Genomic DNA, 22,382 nt, shown 5'->3' on the forward strand with positions numbered 1-22,382 from the left:
GGAGTATTTGGTGGCGTGGGAAGGGGAACCGGAGTCAGAAAACACCTGGGTGACTGCAGAGGAAGTCAATGACGAGGTTTTAATAGAAACGTTCCACCAAAGATTCCCGAGGAAACCTCAGCCGGTAGCAAGGTTTAGGAGGGAGTATTTCGGCACCACCGACGAGGAAGAGGAACTGGAAGGGTTCGCGGAGTCGGAGTTGGAAGAGGGAGTGGACTCCGATGACGAAGAGTACCGAGAGACCAGGGACAGCAACAAGTGGAGGGAAGTGTTCGAGACTTCGGAAGATGAGGGAGGTTCTTTCAGGGGTTTTACCTCCTCACCACCCGTAGGGGAGGAGACGGGAGGGGGTGAAGGGGGCCCTGGAGGGGAGGTGGATGTCAGGGAACTGCCATCGGAAGAACCGGAGGTGCAAAGGCTCATTGAGGTTGAGAGAGAAGTAGCAGCGGAAGAGGGAACCAGTAGAGGGCGAGCAAGAACTCCAAGGGAAAGTGAGTCGGAGGGATGGCTCAGAGACGCTTCCAGCGAAAACAGTGGGGAGGTCTCAGGACCTCCTATAGGGACACCCACTCCTCGCCGGAAACTGTCACGCCGAGAGTCCAGAAGACGTGTTTCCGTTAAAGAGCTTTTATGTTGGAAACGATTCCGAAAGCAACCACTTTCGGATTCTACTAGCGATTGACGCAGCCATGCCGGAGGGGCTCCGTCACAGGCAGAGGTTTGAATACCTGATCAAACTCTGAGGGACTTGCATTTTACGCACAAGCAGCTCATCATCCCATCACAGGTATGCAAGGCCGTGTCCCGCTACTGCTGGTGCAGCAATCTGGCTCATCCGATTACTCTCCCATCCATTGCCTTTACTCTTCCCCATCCGTTCGCCACCCACTGTAATCTAATGAAAGATTATAGGAGGAGAAGCATCCCAGCTATATAGCTTCTTGACTGATACGTCGTTGTTGTTGTTGTTGTTGTTTAGTCATTTAGTCGTGTCCGACTCTTCGTGACCCCCTGGACCAGAGCACGCCAGGAACTCCTGTCTTCCACTGCCTCCCGCAGTTTGGTCAGACTCATGTTTGTAGCTTCGAGAACACTGTCCCACCATCTGGTCCTCTGTTGTCCCCTTCTCCTTGTGCCCTCCATCTTTCCCAACATCAGGGTCTTTTCCAGGGAGTCTTCTCTTCTCATGAGGTGGCCAAATTATTGGAGCCTCAGCTTCAGGATCTGTCCTTCCAGTGAGCACTCAGGGCTGATTTCCTTCAGGATGGAGAGGTTTGATCTTCTTGCAGTCCATGGGACTCTCAAGAGTCTCCTCCAGCACCATAATTCAAAAGCATCAATTCTTCGGCAATCAGCCTTCTTTATGGTCCAGCTCTCACTTCCATTGACTGATATGAGGTGGGGAATATAGTGTAGTGAGGAGGCTGAAATTCTATATAAGGTGGTTTTGCCGTAACTTCCTAGGTACTTCATTTGGACAATGATCAAGGGCTTCAGAGGCTGTGGCGTTGCTGGCTTCTGCTGGCAGCTGACCATTAAGGAAGTTTACCAAAGTATTACAAACCATTGTGAAATACGCTGCTCTGCAGGGGGAGATAGCCTTTAATCCAGTGAATGTCTCCATTTATGCCTCTGTTTTCCTTTGTGGTAGTTGGGTGGGGCATACAGAGCTGTTTTTTAGGGTGCTGGTGGGTTCTCCAGAAAAGTTTGAATTGGGGAAGAAATTAGGGTGATTTGCATAGGGCGAAATTCTACAATATTTCCCCATAAATTACAGTGATCTAACTGAGCATGTTCGTTTAACTTGTATTGGGTAAACAAGCTAAAAATGTTGAAATTGCTAAGCTTCCTTAATATTGCGTTTGCAGTTGACACCCATTTGTTCCTACTAATGGACTTATGAAATGGAAAAAACTCCACAGAAAATAAAGCAGAAAAAAACCCTCCCTTTTCGACTCACTAAACTCACAGGAAGATAACTATTTAGCCAGAGATGGACAATTCCTGGCAGAAATCCTACTTGTACTGTGAGCTCCATACTGGGCACTTCTTGTCCCCCCCCCTTTTGAGGAGGGTGTTTTTTGTGTGTGTGTGTGTGTGTGTTTTGGTTATGTGTAATTAGCTTTTCTAGCCACATTTTTAATTATACACTCAAGCTCTTGGTCATGGCTTGGCTACCCTACCTTCACAGAGTTGTACAATATCATTTGTTTGCTTTGGTATGTTTAATGCTCAACCTAGGATTATAATAAACAAGCCTGGTTTGCATTCATATCCCCTCTGTTTATGTACTTGGATCTATCACATTACTGTGTTATCAACATATTTAAAATATAATTATATTGCAAGGTGGGGACAGGTGACTGAATGTAATAAAAGCTTGGCACAAAGCCTTTGCCAATCCTAAACCTGTATTCAAGAACAGAACCAAATGCTCCCCCTTTTCCTTTTCTGGCTTTAAACTATGAAAAGAATCCTTAATTGAGAGTAATAACATCTTAGAAAATTTACCAGTCATTGTCCTTTGTTCCATTTCCTGCTTCAGAATTATTTTACTTCTCTCTCTCATCCCCCCATCCCCTGCCCCCTGTGGTTGGGTTAGGACTTCCCAGCTAGTTGGGAAACATTTAGTGAATATGATGGTGCAATGTTATGTAGTCAATCCATTTGGCTGCGTCAGTGAGGCCAGATAAAGCCCTTACAGAGTGAGAGCAAGGCTTTCTCAGAAGGCATAGTGTTTTATCCTCTTTTAAATCGGGTGCCAAAAGATAACACCAGGATCTCATTTTTGGTGTTTGTTTTGAAAAGTGGTGAAATGCCTAATCACAAAACATTGCCTTCATTCCAGAGGGCATTACAGTGGTACCTTGGTTCTCAAACTTAATCCGTTCCGGAAGTCCGTTCCAAAACCAAAGCGTTCCAAAACCAAGGTGTGCTTTCCCATAGAAAGTAATGCAAAATGGATTAATCTGTTCCAGACTTTTAAAAGCAACCCCTAAAACAGCAATTTAACATGAATTTTACTAACGGGACGATTGATCCATAAAATGAAAGCAGTAAACAATGTACTGCAGTCAATCAATCAATCAATCAATCAGTAAGTGAACTAGGTTCCATCCAGTCACAAAAACAAAAGAGCCGCAGAAACAAAAACACAAAATAAATAGCAAAAACAGACAGACCTCAGTGTAACAGTCAAAACGTAAGTGTGGCACTCAGATAGGAAGCGTAACACTCAAAACGGAGCACGTTCCAAAAACCAAAAAGTGAAGTAAAAAAAGACCGGGAGTGCCTAAATGAATACCTCAAAAGTCAAGGTTTCTTGGACAGAAATCTGGCTGAGTCTGGAAAAACCTTGTGAAGTGAAAGGATATGAAAGAGGGAGTTATAGCTAGATGTTAGGATAGAGATGATAAGGAAAACAGGAAAACAGGAAGACACAATGAGAGATAAAGGAGGTGCTGTGGGATTGGTGGAAGTCAATGTCTTGTTGTTGTTGTTTTAGTGTTTATAGTATTAACTTGTAAGATATGGATTTGTTTTTTGTTGTTGCTGCTGTTGTTGCTTTCTTTAGTTTTCGAATGTTGATTTTGGTGTGTTGTGTATTGTTATTTTTCGATACCTTTCATGTTGTTGTTGTTGTGTGGAAAATACTAATAAAATTTATTAAAAACAAAACAAAACAAAACGAAGCATGTTTGGCTTCCAAAAAAAGTTCGCAAACTGGAACACTTGCTTCCAGGTTTGCAGTGTTTGAGTACCAAGGCATTTGAGAACCAAGGTACCACTGTAGTTTGCTGCCAGTGACGTTGGCACATAACCAGCATTGACTAAATGTTCGTGACCTTCTCTATTTCTATCTTAAAGTTCACAGTCTTCCCATTTCTCCCTTTGGAATTCTCTTCTGTTTCTCGCATTCAGAAGTGCATTCCTTCTCTCATTCAAACCCCACTGACAAATTTATTCTTATTTGTGTTCTGTTCTACCTGCTTCACCAATTTCTCCAGTGAAATAAGTGATCTTAACATTTAGAACCTCCTCAGGGCCATTCAGGCAAACACGACTTTCTTATAATAGATAAAGTACTGACAATATGGCTGTTAACATAGGAGACTGGTAGCGGGATATGAAACGATTGTTTGTACGTTAGATTGCTTACCTGCCCTTTACCTAAAGATCCCAGCACGGGTTATAGCAATAAAATGTTGTTGTTGTTGTTGTTGTTTAGTCGTTTAGTCGTGTCCGACTCTTCGTGACCCCCTGGACCAGAGCACGCCAGGCACTTCTGTCTTCCACTGCCTCCCGCAGTTTGGTCAGACTCATGTTTGTAGCTTCGAAGACACTATCCAACCATCTCGTCCTCTGTCGTCCCCTTCTCCTTGTGCCCTCAATCTTTCCCAACATCAGGGTCTTTTCCAGGGAGTCTTCTCTTCTCATGAGGTGGCCAAAGTCTTGGAGCCTCAGCTTCAGGATCTGTCCTTCCAGTGAGCACTGAGGGCTGATTTCCTTCAGGATGGAGAGGTTTGATCTTCTTGCAGTCCATGGGACTCTCCTTTTTTGCTCTACAGTACTCTAAAAGTACTGTACTTTTTTCCTCCTAAAAAGTAAGAGGAAATGTGTGTGTGTCTTATGGAGTGAATGCAGGCTGTGCAGCTATCCCAGAAGCCAGAACAGCAAGAGGGATTTCTGCTTTCACTGCGCAGTGATCCCTCTTGCTGTTCTGGCTTCTGAGATTCAGAATATTTTTTCCTTGTTTTCCTCCTCCAAAAACTAGGTGCGTCTTGTGGTCTGGTGCGTCTTATAGAGCGAAAAATACGGTAATCCCAGTATAGTTGTGGGTCTGAGATAGAAAGGGCTCTTTCCAGTGTAATTCTGTTTCTCGTATCTCCTGCCTTTGCCTCTGTGGCATCGTGTTGGGGACAGGGCACTGCTTGTTCTTCTGTAGCAAACTACAACAACCAAGGAAGGACGCCATAGCTGTGCTTTCTGCGGAGGCACAAGGTGCCCTGCCTGCCTGCCTACCTGCCTGCCTGTTTGCCTGCCTGCCACTCTTCACCCTAAGGTCCCGAGGCGAGTTGCATCTTTAAAATGCAGTATTAAAAACAGTTTGAAACAACTTTTCAACCCTAACCCTGTGGAACGCCCTCCCACCAGATGTCAAAGTGAAAAACAACTACAGTGGTACCTCGGGTTAAGTACTTAATTCGTTCCGGAGGTCCGTTCTTAAACTGAAACTGTTCTTAACCTGAAGCACCATTTTAGCTAATGGGGCCTCCTGCTGCCGCCGCCGCACCACCAGAGCACGATTTCTGTTCTCATCCTGAAGCAAAGTTCTTAACCTGAAGCACTATTTCTGGGTTAGTGGAGTCTGTAACCTGAAGCGTATGTAACCTGAGGTACCACTGTACCAAACTTTTAGAAGACATTTGAAGGCAGCCCTTTTTAGGGAAGCTTTTAATGTTTGACAGACTATTGCATTTTAATATTTTGTTGGAAGCCGCCCAGAGTGGCTGGGGAAACCCAGCCAGATGGGCGGGGTATAATTATTATTATTGTTGTTGTTGGGCGGGGTATAATTATTGTTGTTGTTGTTGTTAAGATAAGGTGCGTCCTTCAAACATATGCCCCAAGGGTCAAAAGCCAGGGTAGACAGGTGTGTCTTCAACATTCTCTGAAAGTTATATAAGAAAGGTGCCAGACGTACTTCTGTCAGGAGGGAGGTCCTCAACTTAGGGGCTGCCACAGAGAAGGCCATGGACGTAGCCAGGATTTTTGTTGTGGGGGGTAGGCCTTTTGTTAGGGGTGGCAGAACTTCAGTTTGTTATGTATTTTTATTGACTTGGGGTGGCAGCTGCCCCTCCCTGCCCTCCCTTGGCTATGCCCATGGAGAAGGCCCACTCCTCAGCTGCCAGCCCCCCCTGCCACCTCTGAGGGCAGAGGAGCTACCAAGAGGGCCCCCTTTTGACTGATCTCGGCACCTGAACATGAAAGCACGGGGCAAACCCTTGACTATTTAAACCTCAGTTTGCAGGTGCTAGCAGCTTTCTGTGTGAAGAAGATCTCTTCTTACCACCAGTGTGGGGGGAAACTACTGCTTATATCCAGCCTTATCTGTTCTTCATTTCCATTTATACATTCGCAGCTGTTTGTTCTTAATCCCATTTCTGTGGTAGTAAACTCCTTCCCTTTTAGGAGTGAGAAGTTGCTGGTGCTGTGCTCTGAGCCGCAGCGAAGCGATCAGGAAGAGAGAAGGGCCTCTCTAAAAGTGATTGTATTTGGATTGTCAAATTTATAATAGAAATACAGAGTATTCTAGTTTTATTCTTCATTCAAAAGATCTTAGAATGAGCTGTTGCTTCATTCTGAGGAGATGGAAAGGTAAATAATTTGAGGCATATTACTTGAGCTCGATTAGAGGAAAGGAAATTAATGCCCTTTCTAATTAGGGCTGGAGGGGGGGACCCTCAAAATGAACTGAGTCGCCATAAAAGTGCATTTTAGACTTCTTTGCATAACCCATCAGATACAACTAGAATGATTAAATTAAAACTGGTAATGTGCAGTACGCATCACTCCTTAGAATCTTAGCAAATTATAATAATCTTTCATTTTATTGCTGGCTGTATTAAAAAACCCCCACCAAAGTACTATTTCCCATCAAAAGTTATGAATTTTGGCAGAGGAAGTGACAGCGACATCTGCTCAAGGCTGTTGGGGTTTCTGTTATAAACTATCAAATCTTAATAGTGGAGAGAGCGTGAAAAATTCCTCTTTGGAGTGGTTGACCGTATCTGTAACGCAGAATGCAGCTGTTTAGAACTGGAGCAGGTTGAATTTCAACAGGGAGCCTGTTGAGGCTGGAGTTTAGCACTGCTCCCCTTGCCCCCAGTGCCTGTTTCTGGGGAATTTCAAGAGAGCAGGAATGATTTCATGGTCTTTGTAGCCTGTGGATGTTGAAGTGTTTTCTTGTTTAGCATATGGGGGACAGTATTGAATAAATTATTCTGTGCAATGCTGTCATGCATATCCCATGGGTTATTTTGTTCAGGTGTCCACTGCCTTTGTTGGTTAAACTATTATTTTAAATAAATGATTCCGTTCTGATTCCCTTAATAAGAGAGTTGGTTCCATGGAATCTGGTTTCAGATGCCAAAGACTTGTTGGACGAACCATGGACTCTCGAGCTCACGGGTGGTTTACAAGGAGAGAATGTTTGTGGCTTAATGCATGGGGCAAAATACAACGCTGAACCAATTACTGCTATTAGTAGCAATTAACTTGTAGCAGGTTGAAGTTCAGTTTCTGTCAGTCGCACTTTATTACGTGCATGGAAGGAGCATTAAGATGCATCTTAAAACCGGTTAAATCCTCCCACAGTCGATCATCTCTGCTGAATCACTCAAAGGCAGATGACTCTGGAAGCAACAGCTTGTGATGACATTAAGGAAGCAAAAGACCTTAGCATCCATTAATGTGGTCTAGTGGCGGTATAAAGAAGAAGAAGAAGAAAGTCTGCAAGTAACGAAAACATCTTTTGGCAAATGCGTAGGCCTTGGGAAGGGAAGAGAAATTCAAGCACAATAGGTGGATTGCCTTCAAGAACCATTTGTGGGTGTTAATTATCTTTGAATTGCAGTTGCTCTTATAATAAGATGTCACCAGGCCAAAGAGGAGAAGAGATTTCCCCCATTCTGCAATGCCTATTACTGGTTTTAAACTAAATGGGTTGTTCCAACACTTGCAGAAAAGAAAAACAACCTTGATTTTTCTAGGTGGGAAGTGGAGGAAGGGAAGGCTCCAAACAGTCGCGTTCCAAGATTTCTTCTTGCCTCTGCAGCACATGCATCCTCTGGGATCATTACTTGTTCTTTACAAGGGTTGTTGGGTGTGTGGGTTTTTTTAGTTTTCTAGTAGAGATTTAAATTAATAAGCCAAAAGCCCTTTGTCAATGCATTTTGGAGCACAGGGGAGAAGACTTGTATAATGAATTTTTAGGGTACTGCCAGACTGTCAATCTTGCAGGAGGGATTCAAGCACATAATGGAACTTTAGGTTTGCACAATTGAACTGGGCTAAAGAACTCTGCCGCCCTATGCCAAGGAACGCCTTTGAGTCGGGGGGAGGAGAAGAGTCAGAGCGGGAACAGTCAGAAGGAGACAGAGAGGAAGTGATGGAAGGGGAAGAGGTAGAGAGCCAGGAGGCGGGAAGGCTCTCTGATGCTGAAGCAGAGCCCCAGCACCGCACAGGGAGCTCAGGAACAGACGGAGAGCCTGTGCCTGTGCCTTCAGGACAGGAAAGGAGAAGGTCAAAGCGCAGGGATCAGAGACATCCCATGAAGCTTCCCCGTCTTTTCTGTTGGAGGAGAAGCAGGAGAAGACCACTCTCCGAATCTGAACCGGACGATTCGGATGCATGATTGTACTGTGTTGCTTGTACAAATGTAAAATAAAGAACTGTAAATATCTCTCTGAGTGAGCAGAGGGTGCTTATTGCGAAGAGCATACACAAACCATCACATCCTAGGACAACAAATCTATTTTATTTTTTTAATGTTGTTAGGAAAGTGATGGAGGAATGTGCTGAAAAGTCAGTGGTGAAGACTGATTAACGGGAAGACGTATATACACCCAGCAAACAAATTAGGATGAATCTTTCTTGTTGCATAACTGCCCTGCAAGAAAATCAGAATAAATACTCAATAAACGGGTCATCTGGAGGAGCCCTAAGAGGGGAAACCTTTGTGCTCTGAATCTAAAATAATCCATGGAGCAATTCAAGATGTAGGATTGGTACAGTGCTGGCTGAAAATGACTTCCATGTGGCTGGGGCTCCTTGCGGCTACAGTTGTTTTTGCAAACTTTGAGCCTTGTGACTTTGTCTTTCGCATGGAATGCCTCCGGACTACTGTAACTTGCAGCATCTCTTGTAAAAAAGGTGTCACTGATAAAAGGGTGTTCCATACGTGTTGCCGTTTACTGGTGTAGCAATAACTGTGTGGAGCCACACATGGGAGTGTTTTTTCTTGGCTACCACTATGCTAATGTCACATTTGCATTGAGGTCAAATAAAGCAAGCTCTGATAATTTGATCAGCAGAAAGGATTTGAATAAATATTGTGGGCTGCAGCTAACGTGCAATTTTTTATCCATGCACTTAATAAAATTAGCATATCAAGTTTCATAAATGTGGCAGATGGCTGAACGCCAGTTGGACATACTTCATTTCTCTTACAGGATTTTTATTCTGAAATTGCTACTGCCCAAAGCAAAATATTTTGATAACTCTTGATAATTGGACAGAAATCGCGACGGTTGGGAATCTGGGGCTGTTTCCATTTCTGCTGTTATGTTTGTACAGTGGAACCGTCCTCTCCCCTTCAGAGGATTCAGGGAGCAAATTTTGGGAGTGTGCAGGGAGAGCAAATTTTTGGGATTGTGCAGGCAGAACTCAGCTCACACGGTGTTGGACACAATCCGCAATGAATTGGACCTGCTTTTTATTATTTTGTGGTTCAGTTGTTGTCAAAATTTTTGTATCTCCTAACACAAAGTGCCTGTAGGCAACTTAAAGTAATAATTAAAAATACAACAGTACGTGATTTTTAAATACATTCATTAACCTCAGTGACAAAATTCCAATTTGAACCAAACACTAAAGAAAAACAAAATCCCCACTGAGAATATTAAAATTACTATCTGGGAAAGGTGGCACTGCAAAACAGGAAAACTGCTGCTACAACATATAGAACAATGAAAACACTAAAAATGAAAAGAAAAGAAAGAACTGGTCGGTGAGTGGAAGGAAGAAGTCTTCACCTGCCTCTAACTTTCATCTTTTGCATACACAGCAGACAGACAGTGACTGTTCAGGCAGCCACTCTTGTCTGTTTTAGCACTAGTTCGAGACGCCATGTCAAAAGGAAAGAGAGCCAGCCCATAGCTAGGTGTCTTTGCAGAATCCGCAGCAGAAAGGTTGACCCTGCTTCAGCCCCTCATGATTCAAATGCAATGCAACAGCAGCACGTGCAGGAACCCCTGCATTTCCTTCTTGGAAATTCTGCATCTGGGGAAATCCCAGCTGTGCAAAACAAGAGTCTTCCTGACAAACTGCTTTTTTAAAAAATAAAAAAAAAGTTTGAACTTATCCCTACATTCATTCAGGTGGTAACTTAACAGAAGAAGTTGAGATCTATTCTACATACTTCTCAGAAGCTGTTCTGGTCTTTGGGCCAATGGCCAGCATTTGTCCTCCACTGGTCTAAAAGTACGGAATTGCCTTAATTGCTTTTGAAAGCAAATCTGATCAAAGCAGGGTTCTAGAAGGCAATGAGGAGAGAAAGGGGATTGTGCCTTTCTGTAGCTCTGGCAAATATACAGTGGTACCTCAGGTTAAGTACTTAATTCGTTCCGGAGGTCTGTACTTAACCTGAATCTGTTCTTAACCTGAAGCACCGCTTTAGCTAATGGGGCCTCCCACTGCTGCTGTGCCGCCGGAGCACAATTTCTGTTCTCATCCAAAGTTCTTAACCTGAAGCACTATTTCTGGGTTAGCGGAGTCTGTAACCTGAAGCATATGTAACCTGAGGTACCACTGTAGTGTCTTTGAGTGGGGTGCTGGTGGAAAAGCTCACATCAGCCTTACTGCTCCATGGGGAATGAACTGGAAGCCAGATGGGTACAGCACTGGTGCTGAATCAGAGCTTTTTGCGACTTGTTTTCATTATGTATTCCATAATACCTTTTGCTAGGAAGAGGCAGAAACAAACTGCCCAGATTCAATCGTTGGCGTCTCCAGGTAGGGCAGGGAGAACAATATTGTAGGCAATATTAAGCTAGATGGATCAGTGGACTGGCTTGGTATAAAGCACTTTTCTGAAGTGTCCACTCTCCTTAGAAGTGTATAACCTCTGCATGTAGTTTAGTGGTTGGGTTTTGGTTTGGCATGTGGAGGTACAGGGACTTTGGGGGGACAAGTCCTGATGTCCCCCAGGATTGGTTGAAGCACCATCTATGCCTGGATTGCAGGAATTGGGAACACTTTTGATCCGTGCAATGAGTGCCATCTGGAAATTAAGTATTTTCGTTTGTGACATGGTTAATCTGGAATTCGAGTCCAAGGTTGTTGAGCTAATTGGAAGACTTGCTTTTTTCCTCTCCAGAATTCAGTAATCGATGCTGAGGCTTTCCACTGGAGACTTAAGCTGACAGCTGCCCATTGACGATAGATGCACCTGTTTGCAGAAGTTCTAAGATTCCTTTACTCGGCTTATGTGATTTACTGAAGAGTCTGATTTTAGTTTCCTCATGAATTATCTTCCACCTCTGGAAAGGTAGAGGTAAGTTGTGTTTCCCAGATTATTTCATACCTTACTCCTTAAATAAAATAAAATTTAAACCTGTTTAAATTGTTTAAACCTGTCAGATAAGTTTTGTACAGAAGCCATTCTTAATGTGGAACTAATTGATGGAACTGCCCAAAGCAGGAATCCTTATTTTTCATTGTTTGCTGCTTGTTCTGTGAATTTGTTTTCAGTGTATTATCAACACCGATGTTGCACTTGATGTTACCAAACTCGCCTCTAATGCACACAAGCACCAGTTTGGTGGATGTTGGAAACAGAATGGCTTCCTTGCCCCAACTGCAGTGCAGATTGCTAGCTGCCATTGGGCTTGAGAAGCAGAGGATAATTGCTTGATTGCAGGAATCATAGAACTGAAGGGTTGGAAGGGGTCAAGAGGGTCATCTAGTCCAGTGTTTCCCAACCTTGGGCCTCCAGCTGTTTTTGAACTACAATTCCCATCATCCCTGACCACTGGTCTTGCTAGCTAGGGATGATGGGAGTTGTAGGCCAAAAACATCTGGAGGCCCAAGGTTGGGAAACACTGATCTAGTCCAACGCCCTGCAATGCAGGAATCCCAACCAAAGCATCCATGACAGATGGTCATCCATTCTGTGCTTAAAAACCTCTAAGGAAGGGGTGTCCACCACCCTCCAAGGAAGTCCATTCCACTGTTGAACAGCTAATACTGTCGGAAAGTTTTTCCTTATGTTTCTTTGGACCTTTGGGTATAGGATGGTATAGAAATTAAATAATAATAATAATAATAATAATAATAATAATAATAATAATAATAGTAATCTTTTTAATTGTAACTTGAAGCCATTGGTTCGGGTCCAAGTCTCCAGAGCTGGAGAAAACAAGTTGGCTCCATGGGACAGCCCTTTAGACGTTTCTCCTCTTATCCAGGCTAAGCATACCCAAGAACTTTTGTTAAGATGTAGCCTGAGAATGGCCCTGATGGACAGTGAGCAAAGAAAAACCCACTTATTCTGTCCCATGATGACTGCTAATCTGCCATATCAACATCTGGCTTATTGGGGATAGGGAGTGGGGTGTATTTCCATCATTGCTTTCAACGCTTATGATTTGTCGGCATCTGTCTGTCTTGAGAGACAATGGACTGCGCCTATGGAGTTGAAGTCAAACCTCTGTGTTAGCAGACCCAAAGTGACCTTCCCAGGTGCAAGCCTGGGCAGTGTGTACGGAGGTCCTGGGCTGCCAAAACCACAAGACCCCCCTCTCGACCTCGCTGATGTGGTCCAAAGGAAAACAGAGCAATACATTTGGCATCAGCTTGGCTGCAGGAGTTGCTAGAAGGAGATGTACAAGGTGCCACCCAAGCGTCTTAGGGACCCCACTCCAGATTTGTGTAGGGTTTACTCCGTAGCCGTTTCTTCTCCTGAAGACATCCCAGAAGGCAGCAGAGGTTTAGGGCCAGAGTTTTCCTTCTCCCAGGTTGACGAGCCCCATCTGCCCCTCACTTCCCCCACAGCATGTGCAGAAACCGCCTTCTTGATTGTTGGACCCACTCTTGTTCTCAACTTCTCAATCTGTTAGAAGCAGTCTTCACATGCAGTCTCTTACTTTGAGACCCATAAGCTACCCTCACCTGGTTTAGCCAGCCAGTCAAAGCTGTTTCCCAGGGTGTGGCTGCTGTCATGTACTGATATCTTCTAGAAGCCACAGGTGAGAGCTGAGTGCAGGATAGGGACCAAAGCTGGACAAGCTACCCTAGAAGGAATACAATGTTTTCCCCACCAAAAGTACTGTCGCTCTCCCAACAACCCGCACACCCCACGACCCTCACAATTATGACCCCCCTCCCAAAGCTACAACTTGTAAGTCACTAAATTGGCAATGAATTTTCAAAACAACCGTTTTGTTCCCATTGCATCTTCCACCTGACTGAACTTTGAGTAATGTCGTTTTTTGAGGATGCAGTTCCTTCTGTTAGAAACCCCACAGAAAGAATGGAAACGGCTCTGCAGCTTCAGCAAGTCATCTTCTTAAACATACATGCCCTTAATATGGTAACAGTCAGAGGTATTGCTAAACAGTGGACTATGGTGAGCCTCTGTTTAATATGCCCTCCCCACCCATTTGTGTGTTAAGAGAGGGCAGTGAAAGTTTTTACTTTTGCTTTTGAACAAATTGCTGTTTCCTGTTGCGGTTGAAGTCTGAAAACTGGTTTATTCTAACTGTGGTTAGTTCACACAAACCAGGATCAAGCAACGGTTTCAGATCCTGGTTTAGCTAACCACAGTTAGTATTCAGGGAAGTGTAGTTTATTCTAACATAATGGAAACTGCACTTTCTTCAAAGCTGAGCGCTGATGCTTTCATTCTCCTTCCTTCAGCTGCAGAGGCGGAGGAGAAAGTCACAATGAGTATGTGAGGCTGTAGCTCACCATGTGGCTTATTTGAATGCTAAGCCAGACTGTCCTGTTTCTGTGACAAGTAATAGCAGACATCATTCGAGTCAGCCTCTTTGCCACCTAAGCTCACTGTATTCCTATCTCTGAAGATGGTTTGCCACTTTTGGCAGAGTATGATTATATACTCTTCTCTAGTTCAGTGATAAAACTCATCAGAAATATACCACCACGGGAGGGCCGTGAATAGGAGTGGTGTCTCCTGCCTCTTCCCCTTTTTTTAAAAAAAAATATTATTTTTCATTTGGTGGCTGGGAGCACTCAAAATGCTGTGCAGGTGAGGTGCTATCCATCTACCCTCTGAATTTGTCTGGTGGCAGTTAGGCAAATTTGTGTTGTGGGTCTGTGCCCCACATCCATGCATTTTCTTCCCAAAGGCACCCGCCAGGCAGACATTTTAGGAATTAATTCTGGAATCTATTGATGCATTAGATTATGAAACCCACAGCAGGAGACTTGAAACCTCTTGGCATTTGTTCATATTTATTGTTTGCTGTTAATGAGTTCAGTTCATGTTTCTGTATTACTTGACTTGTAAACTTACTTACTGCTTACTTTTTAAGAAAGGTGGGATAAAAAGCATTTAAAACAATAAACAATTTGGGAAAATAAATGGTTTCTAATGGCGGTCTTTTGTGTTAGTGCCACATGTTCACCAGATGTAGCTTAGTTCCTGTATAATATGTAAATTATGTTGTTTAGAAGTAAAGGAATTTTGGGCTTCTGTCACCCCGAGTTTTAGTACCTCAATAGTATAATGTCTTTGGCAAAAGGTTTGAGTTTACCCTCAACCCCCACTTCCTACCAGGATAGCACTAGCTTGCTTGAAATGGGCTGGGATAGGTTTGGTTATAACTCTAGGGGTCAGCCGCGATTGACAGGTCGGCGTCCAGATGATCGTGATCGATCGCAGGATCCTTATAGCTCACGTTGTTTACAATCATGTATCCGCCCCCTCTCCTCTTGTTGTTTTCTGTGTCGTGTTTAGTGTGTGTTCCATTGTTGTCTGCACACTTATCAACTTATTAACAACTTTGGGAAGCCCCCCTCTAAAAAAAGCCCTTCCCCCCCCATAATGGGTAGATCACTGCCAGTTCTCCCCCCCCCCCCCGAGTAGATGTTGGGAGTTGGATGTCCCTGTACTTATGGGAATAAGTTGGCAAGATGATGAACACAGGGTTGCTGTAAAATGCGACACCCCCATTGTGCAACCCCCACCCCCCTTTGTTAACTGGTAATGTCATGTGGCCAGTCTTCTGCTTTAATTTGTTGCAGGCATGGCCAAACTTGACCCTCCAGCTGTTTTGGGACTACAGTGGTGCCCCGCAAGACGAACGCCTCGCAAGACGAAAAACCCGCTAGACGAAAGGGTTTTCCGTTTTGGACGCGCTTCGCAAAACGAATTTCCCTATGGGCTTGCTTCGCAAGAGGAAAGCCCATAGGGAAATCTCCGGGGACCTCTTTTAAATGCTAGCGGTGGGGAGCAAAGCCTTTCCCCCCCCCTTCCGGCCTTCAGAAGAGGTCCAGGAAGGCCGGCGGGGGCCGAAAGGCTTTGCTCCCCACCGCCAGCATTTTAAAAGCAGTCCGGGATAGCAGGGAAGTGCTTCCCGCTATCCCGGATGGCTTTTGAAGGCAGGCGGGGGGGAGCAAAGACTTTTGCCCCCCGCCCGCCTTCAGAAGAGGTCCAGGACCTCTTCTGAAGGCCGGCGGGGGGCAAAAGTCTTTCTTCCCCCGTGCCTGCCTTCCCGGGAGAGCGGAGAAACGCAGCGCTGCTAGGGATGATGGGAGTTGTAGTCCCAAAACAGCTGGAGGGCCAAGTTTGATCCATCTGCCAGAAAGCTACTTTCTGTTTTCCCCTCCCCTGTCATAGTGAAAAGGGGCCAGTTCATTTTATTTCACCCTGGATAAGGCAAGTATCAAACTGCAGCTTCATAGGAAAATGCTGCCGGATGCAGAAATGAAGCAAAACGCAAGGATAAAACTACCAAAGTGATTAATCATAGATACCATATCTCGGCTTCCCTTAGAAGAGACCCAAGCTAGCACGTATTAGCATTACTTAACCGCCAGGTATTCCTGCCTGTTTTCTAGGTGCTCCTGTAATAGGCTTGAAAACAGGTAGACGAAAGGTCAGATCCCAGGCAAGGGGCTTGGCAGGCTCAAAAGGCTCAACCAGTTTGGATGGGGGGGGGGTGAGAAGCTGGGCAGAAACTCAGGAACCGAATGCAAGAAACAGAGGGCAAAGCAATCTGGTTTAATGGGGCCCTTAATTGCTGGAAGGGCTTATTGCCCAGGCGAAGAACTGGAAGCAGATCCGGAAAGCTGAGGCGCTCCAGTTAAGACCAGGCACGCTCCTTGTGTGTTCCGCAGGCCACGGCCTGCCCTGAGGTATGTCAAGCCTGCAGGATTTGTCATCTTGTGGACAGTTTCTCCCGTTAATCCCAGGATCAATAGTGCTGTTGAGGGAATAACAGGAAGAGGCACGAGCAGAGTGTCTGTGCCAAGTAGTCGCATGCCAAGCTCAACTTGTTTGAGAGTGGCAGCCCTTTTGCTCAGGCAGGAGCTCATTTCCTAGAGGCAGGTGCACCTACTGTCTTCCACCCCCTCCACAACTGGGGAACAACATTATTCGCTCGCCCTGGCCTTGGTAATTTTTATTGCTTTGTATTTGGCCATTTCGTTTTAAGGTCTAAACATTTCTATTGCAAACTTGGATCTGCATAATGAAAGGCAGTGTGCAAATCCTAATAAATTAAATTAAAATTAAAGCTGATCCTAGGCTTTGACATGCACTGTTCGGGCTTTCACGATTTGACTCAAGGGAGGAATGAGGGCACGGCAGTGTGGTTCAGGATCTGACCCCCGGCTGTGCAGTGTTGCATTTGCAGCAGACGTGGGTGGCGCTGTGGGTTAAACCACAGAGCCTAGGTCTTGCCGATAAGAAGGTCGGCGGTTCGAATCCCGGCGACTGGGTGAGCTCCCGTTGCTCGGTCCCTGCTCCTGCCAACCTAGCAGTTCGAAAGCACCTCAAAGTGCAAGTAGATAAATTGGTACTGCTCCGGCGGGAAGGTAAACGGTGTTTCTGTGCACTGCTCTGGTTCGCCAGAAGCGGCTTTGTCATGCTGGCCACATGACCTGGAAGCTGTACGCCGGCTCCCTCGGCCAATAAAGTGATATGAGCGCCGCAACCCCAGAGTCGGCCACGACTAGACCTAATGGTCAGGGGATCCTTTACCCTTTTTATCCTGCAGAAAGAACTCTGTGTGCAGAGACCACAGGCCGTGGGGACAGAATCTGAGAGAGGCACTGAAACTTGGTCCCCCAAGTGATCACTCCATTTCCTTACATTCTGCGTCTTGTGTTTTTTGTGTGTGTGCTTTACACGGGAGCTGCATGCAGCTCACTCGCACTCAGCCATATGTTGGGTGTCTCAGATTGGAGAGAGGGGGTGCAAGGAAAAGGCACTTCGCTTCGTTGCCTACAAAGTGTGAACAGAATAAATTGCTGGGAGGTTTGTTTAGACAATATTAAGATGTTTAGTAAGGTAGCTAACGAGATGCTTTCTTCTTGGAACAGTCCTCAGCTCAGTGGTGAGCATAATTCGGTTAGCTTTGAAAAGAGTCTCCCCTTTCCCTGCATGTTCGTGTTAACATTTATAAGAACCAGAGGTGACTGCTTGGCTTCGTTCACAGTAAATACTGAAAAGTCTTCAAGGTTGGGTGGAGAAACAACTCCAGGCTTTTAAGCAATCTGACAGAGAGACCTAACACATTAACAAACCTTTCAGTCTTCAGTGAATGAGAACTGAGTGAAAGAAATTTGATTTCAATTATAAATGTGGGCATTGTGTCTTGTGCTCATGAAATTATGCAGATCTTTATTTAATGTGCACTGAGAGATTTTTAAATATATGTATATAAGAATCTGGAAGCTTATTGTAGCGAAGGTCTTGCAGTGACTATGAGATCATGCATTTTGAAATTTCAATTATATGAGCAATATGTAACGCTAAAGGTCTGCTTAAAAAAAAAACTTGGTTAGCACATCAATATCTTTTATTATAAGCAGGTTGACCACACTGTTGTAAACTCAATATATTATTTTATCTAGAAACTTGTTAACATTCTTATTGAAAGTAACTAATCCCACACTTTCCAAACGAGGGGCTATCTTAAAACCAGCGGCATCAGACAAAAGTGCTGCAGCACCTGGAAAGCCAACTAATTAAGGGGTGGACAGCAACGGGTGTCATCAGAGACTGGTTGCAATCAGTGAAGGAGGTTGCCCATGAAAGCACATGCCACAGGAAGCTAATTGCGCAAAGGGCCCGTGCTTTAAGGCAGCCCCTGTGATCCTACCTGAGTGGGGGCTGAATGCTCTGTGCAACAAACTCTTCCCCTCCTTAAAGATTGCTCCAGTGGTTTTTAAAGGCGGGTGGGTGAGGAGACTCCTTCAAAGAGTCCCTGTTTCTTCATAGCTGCATGACAGAGCAGTCCCTGTGAGAGCCAGGGTCTGCATAAAGCAAAGAGCAGCTCTGAAAGGGACTGCTCTGTTGTGCAGCAGTAAAGAAGAAAACAGGGTCTCCTTGCTTTTGCTGCTTTATCTTTTTTTTAAAGAGAGAAACTTTACAGAGGTTGAAGGGATTGGACCAGACAGGATTCCTAAGCAGCCCCCCCCCCAGCTGACATCACCAGTGACAACAGCTGATGGGTGTGATTTGGGGGGGGGAGAAATGCCCTCACTGGTCAAATTGGAGCCCCCAAAGCCTGAAGGTTCCCCACCCCAATCTAAGAACTAAAATGAAAATTTGAGATACACTTTAACGAGGTTTTTATACTAATGGCAGGCTTTTAATATTCTTCCATTGAGGAATGGCATTGATATATGGGAACCTTTATATAGCACCAGCTGGTGTTGGCACTGTAATTATCCTAATTATTTAATAGGTACTCAATCCATAGCATTGTTATTTTTAAAAGAGGAGAATTAAAAATGCCCTCTGCTTAGCAGCCAGATATATACGTTTGGTTGAGGGGTCATCCAAAAATACACCAGGTTTTGTGGGTTGTAGTTTTTCAAAGGGACTTGGGCAAGCAATAAGATTGAGGAGGCGATGCAAATCATCATCATCATCATCATCATCTGCCGCCACCATCCTATCCAGAAGATTCAGGACAAGCAGCCACCTGTGATTGAAAATACATGGCTGGATGCGATCATCTTAGGTGTGTTGGGCTTGAGCCATTTTAGGCTTTGCTTTAACTTGAAGTTTGAACAGTGTTCCAGCGAGTATCGGTTGATGCTGAAAATCCATGGGCACTGATGACCTGCCCTCCTTACGCCATGATTGAAAACTGTTTAGTCTTGTTAAGTTTCCTCCTCCTCTTCTTCTTTTCCCCAAAGGAGGTAGCTGGCAAGCTAGCATTGTCAGTTTGCAGTCCCTCACCCATAAAAATGTTAAATGGTTTGCTTCCCTTCCCCTGAAACCTCGGGAAGTTTGATTGCTTCTAGCTTGGAGGAGTTTCTGTCCAGCTGTTTCTTGGTAGCCTTAATGTTCAGGGCATTGTTTTAATTCACTGAATGGCTTTTATGCAGATTTTCCTGTGGGTTATTTTCTCTGAATTGAGAGCAAGCATGGGAAGGGAAATCTCTGTCTGGGGGGAGGAGGTGCTTGTCTGGGTAATCTTTGAGGCAGTTTCTGTCCTCTGAAGTGTGCAGTCCCGTTTGCCTTTGGAGAAGCACGTACCTTAGCTCCAGGTCTATTTCCTGGAGTTGCAGTACAAATGAAAAGCATACACCCCACCTCTTTTCCTTTTTTTGCATGACAGATGGATGTCAGATAGCAGGAGATAAAATCTAGTGCTTTGCCACTTGTAATATCCATTGAGACTGAGCTCTGTCTCATGCTTATTTTGTGTTATCCTCACAACTCACATGACAAGACGGGCCACTGTAATTCTCTTCTGCAGAAAGGGGGCTGTGGATAAGGTCAATGGATTTGAAACTGGGCTTGCAGATTCAAATCCAGGCTAGTCCGCCAGATCAGCATAATCAGGTGTGTTGCATGAAATTGCAAACTCGCAACTGATCAGCCGAGAGTTAGCTAGACATGAGAATTCTCGGCAGCGGAAAAATCAATCTTGGAGTTGCAGTGGTCTATCACGACTCTCCTCTCCTTGTGTAAAATTCATAATTTTGCATTTTACTTGTCATTACCTTCTTGCCCAAATTTGGAAGGGGATCGTAAAGGAATGACCTTATTAAGATGTGGAAGGAAAATGGAATTTACAGGGATTTTTTTAAAAATTGCTTTAATAACTGGTAATAAATAAATAAAAGCGTGGTAAAAATATGCATTCCACTTATATGCATGCCTGTTTGTGGCTACTGAGTTTTCTGCTTCAGCTAAAAGATCTTAACAATGAGGCTTAAGATCTTAACAACGAGGTTTTTTGCAAAATAAATAAATAAAAATAAAGCAGTTCTATTGCTTTCTTTGAATGTGGTAGGAATATAGTTAAAAAGATTTTATTTTTCAAGGAAGACAAAATAGCTCTTCACATTTGCCCTGAAAAGGGCAAGGGGGAAGCCAGGTTTCACCCCCCTCCCTGCTCCTAAAGGAACATCAGTTCACAGCTGCGGAGAGCAGCAAAACAAAATTAGCAGGGCAAACAGTCCTCGTGCCAGAAAACGTTCAGGAATGTATAAATATGTCAAGGCTGCAGCATCAGCCGTAAACTGGGAAATGCGGCTGGTGATGTGTGCCAGGTGCCACTAAGGATTGCTGCTGGAAATTGCATCTGTACTGTTGTTCCAGGACTGCCCCATTGGGCTTGAGGTTGGGTGTGCCTTTATTGGGGGGGGGGGATAAAATGTTTCCTTGCAAAAGTGCATAGCAAATGAGGCCCATAACTATTTTTGTATGCATGTCCCTTTTGTAGCAAGACAAAATATTACATTAGCAATCAAGAAAGTGGAGTGAGGGGCTTTTTTTTTTTTTTTTTTTTTTTGATTAAGTGAATTCCTACTGGAAAGAGCCTCTTGATTTATTAAATCATAAAATAACAGCCGTATAACTTTTGTGGCCAATTACAGACTGCTGAAGAGGGTTTGGAGGAAATTTAAACATTGAATGTAATTCAGAAACTTAGCCTGGCGTGGAAGAATAGTCTTCCAGGAAGCCAGTCTCTCTCTCCCCCCCCCCCCAATATATTTTTATTAAAGATTTCTTAGTTTACAAAAATACGTGCATTGTCTCTTTTTTCAAGTTGTGTTTTCTACAGATCATTTTCATTTGTTGTGAGGCATTAGTGTTGCATACAGTGTTCGGTTAGGAAGGAAAGAGGGAGAAAGAGGGGAATGGTGAGTGGGGTGGGTTCAGGTGGCAATGCTTCTGTTCTTCTGCTTAGCGTATGTGTCGAGTTTGTGTCAGTGTTTTTTTTTTTAAATATTTTTATTAATTTTCACAAACATAAAAAATAACAAAACATACAAAACAAAAACAACAAAACAATACAAACTGACACATAATGTGACTTCCCCAAACCTCCCCTTCACTGCATCCTTAATTTTGAAATATCAGTTCTTAGCAAACCTTCGTTCAAATTCAAAGCTATTTTTCCTTAAATTTTCTCATATTTCAAATTTAACCGCTATAATTCTGTATCTCATATCCTTTGCCATCTCAACATTCCGAAATTTTACAATAATTCTTAAGATAAGTTTTAAACTTCCTCCAGTCCTCTTCCACCGTCTCTCTCCTCTGGTCACGGATTCTGCCGGTCATCTCAGCCAGTCCCATAAATTCTGTCACCTTGATTTGCCATTCTTCCAGAGTAGGTAGTTCTTGAGTCTTCCAATACTTTGCCAGTAGAATTCTTGCCGCCGTGGTTGCATACATGAAGAATGTTCTATCTTCCCTTGGTACCGTTTGGCCGACCATGCCCAAGAGAAAAGCCTCTGGTTTCTTAACAAATGTCCACTTAAGGATTTTCTTAATTTCATTATAGATCATCTCCCAGTAGGCCTTAATCTTTGGGCAGGTCCACCAAAGGTGGTAAAAGGTTCCTTCACATTCATTGCATTTCCAGCAATTGTTATTGGGCAAATGATATATCCTTGCTAGCCTGGTTGGGGTCATGTACCACCTGTAGATCATTTTCATTATATTCTCTTTTAAGGCACTACATGCCGTGAATTTAATATCTGTGTTCCATAACCGTTCCCAGTCTGCAAACATAATCTCATGACCAATGTCTTGTGCCCATTTAATCATTGCTGATTTTACTGTTTCATCCTGTGTGTTCCATTTCAGCAGCAAACTATACATTCTAGACAAATTCTTAGTATTGGGCTCCAATAATTCTGTTTCTAACTTTGACCTCTCCTTCTGAAATCCTACTTTCCTGTCTTGCTTGAACGTCTCATTAATCTGCTGGTAGTGTAACCAATCTCGGACTTTAGGTTTTAATTTCTCCATACTCTGTAATTTAATCTTTTCACCATCATATTCTAAGATTTCACCATATTTTGGCCAATCTGAATCCATATTGAGTTTTTTTACCGCCTTGGCTTCCAGGGGTGACAACCACCTGGGGGTTTTATTCTCC

General features: G+C 44.0%; 1 protein-coding gene across 4 annotated transcripts in view; it reads left to right on the forward strand.

The window, feature by feature from the left end:
• NCOA1 (nuclear receptor coactivator 1) overlaps window positions 1-22,382 on the forward strand; it is a 307,488-nt gene that overhangs the window by 67,333 nt on the left and 217,773 nt on the right. For all 4 annotated transcript variants that reach the window (XR_014166236.1, XM_081903665.1, XM_081903669.1 and 1 more), the window contains exon 2: window positions 11,159-11,335. The gene's annotated coding sequence lies outside the window, so the exon portion shown is untranslated. The remainder of the gene's footprint in view (window positions 1-11,158; window positions 11,336-22,382) is intronic.

Source organism: Podarcis melisellensis (assembly GCF_964234715.1).
Source record: "Podarcis melisellensis genome assembly, chromosome: 3".
Lineage (NCBI taxonomy): Eukaryota > Metazoa > Chordata > Lepidosauria > Squamata > Lacertidae > Podarcis > Podarcis melisellensis.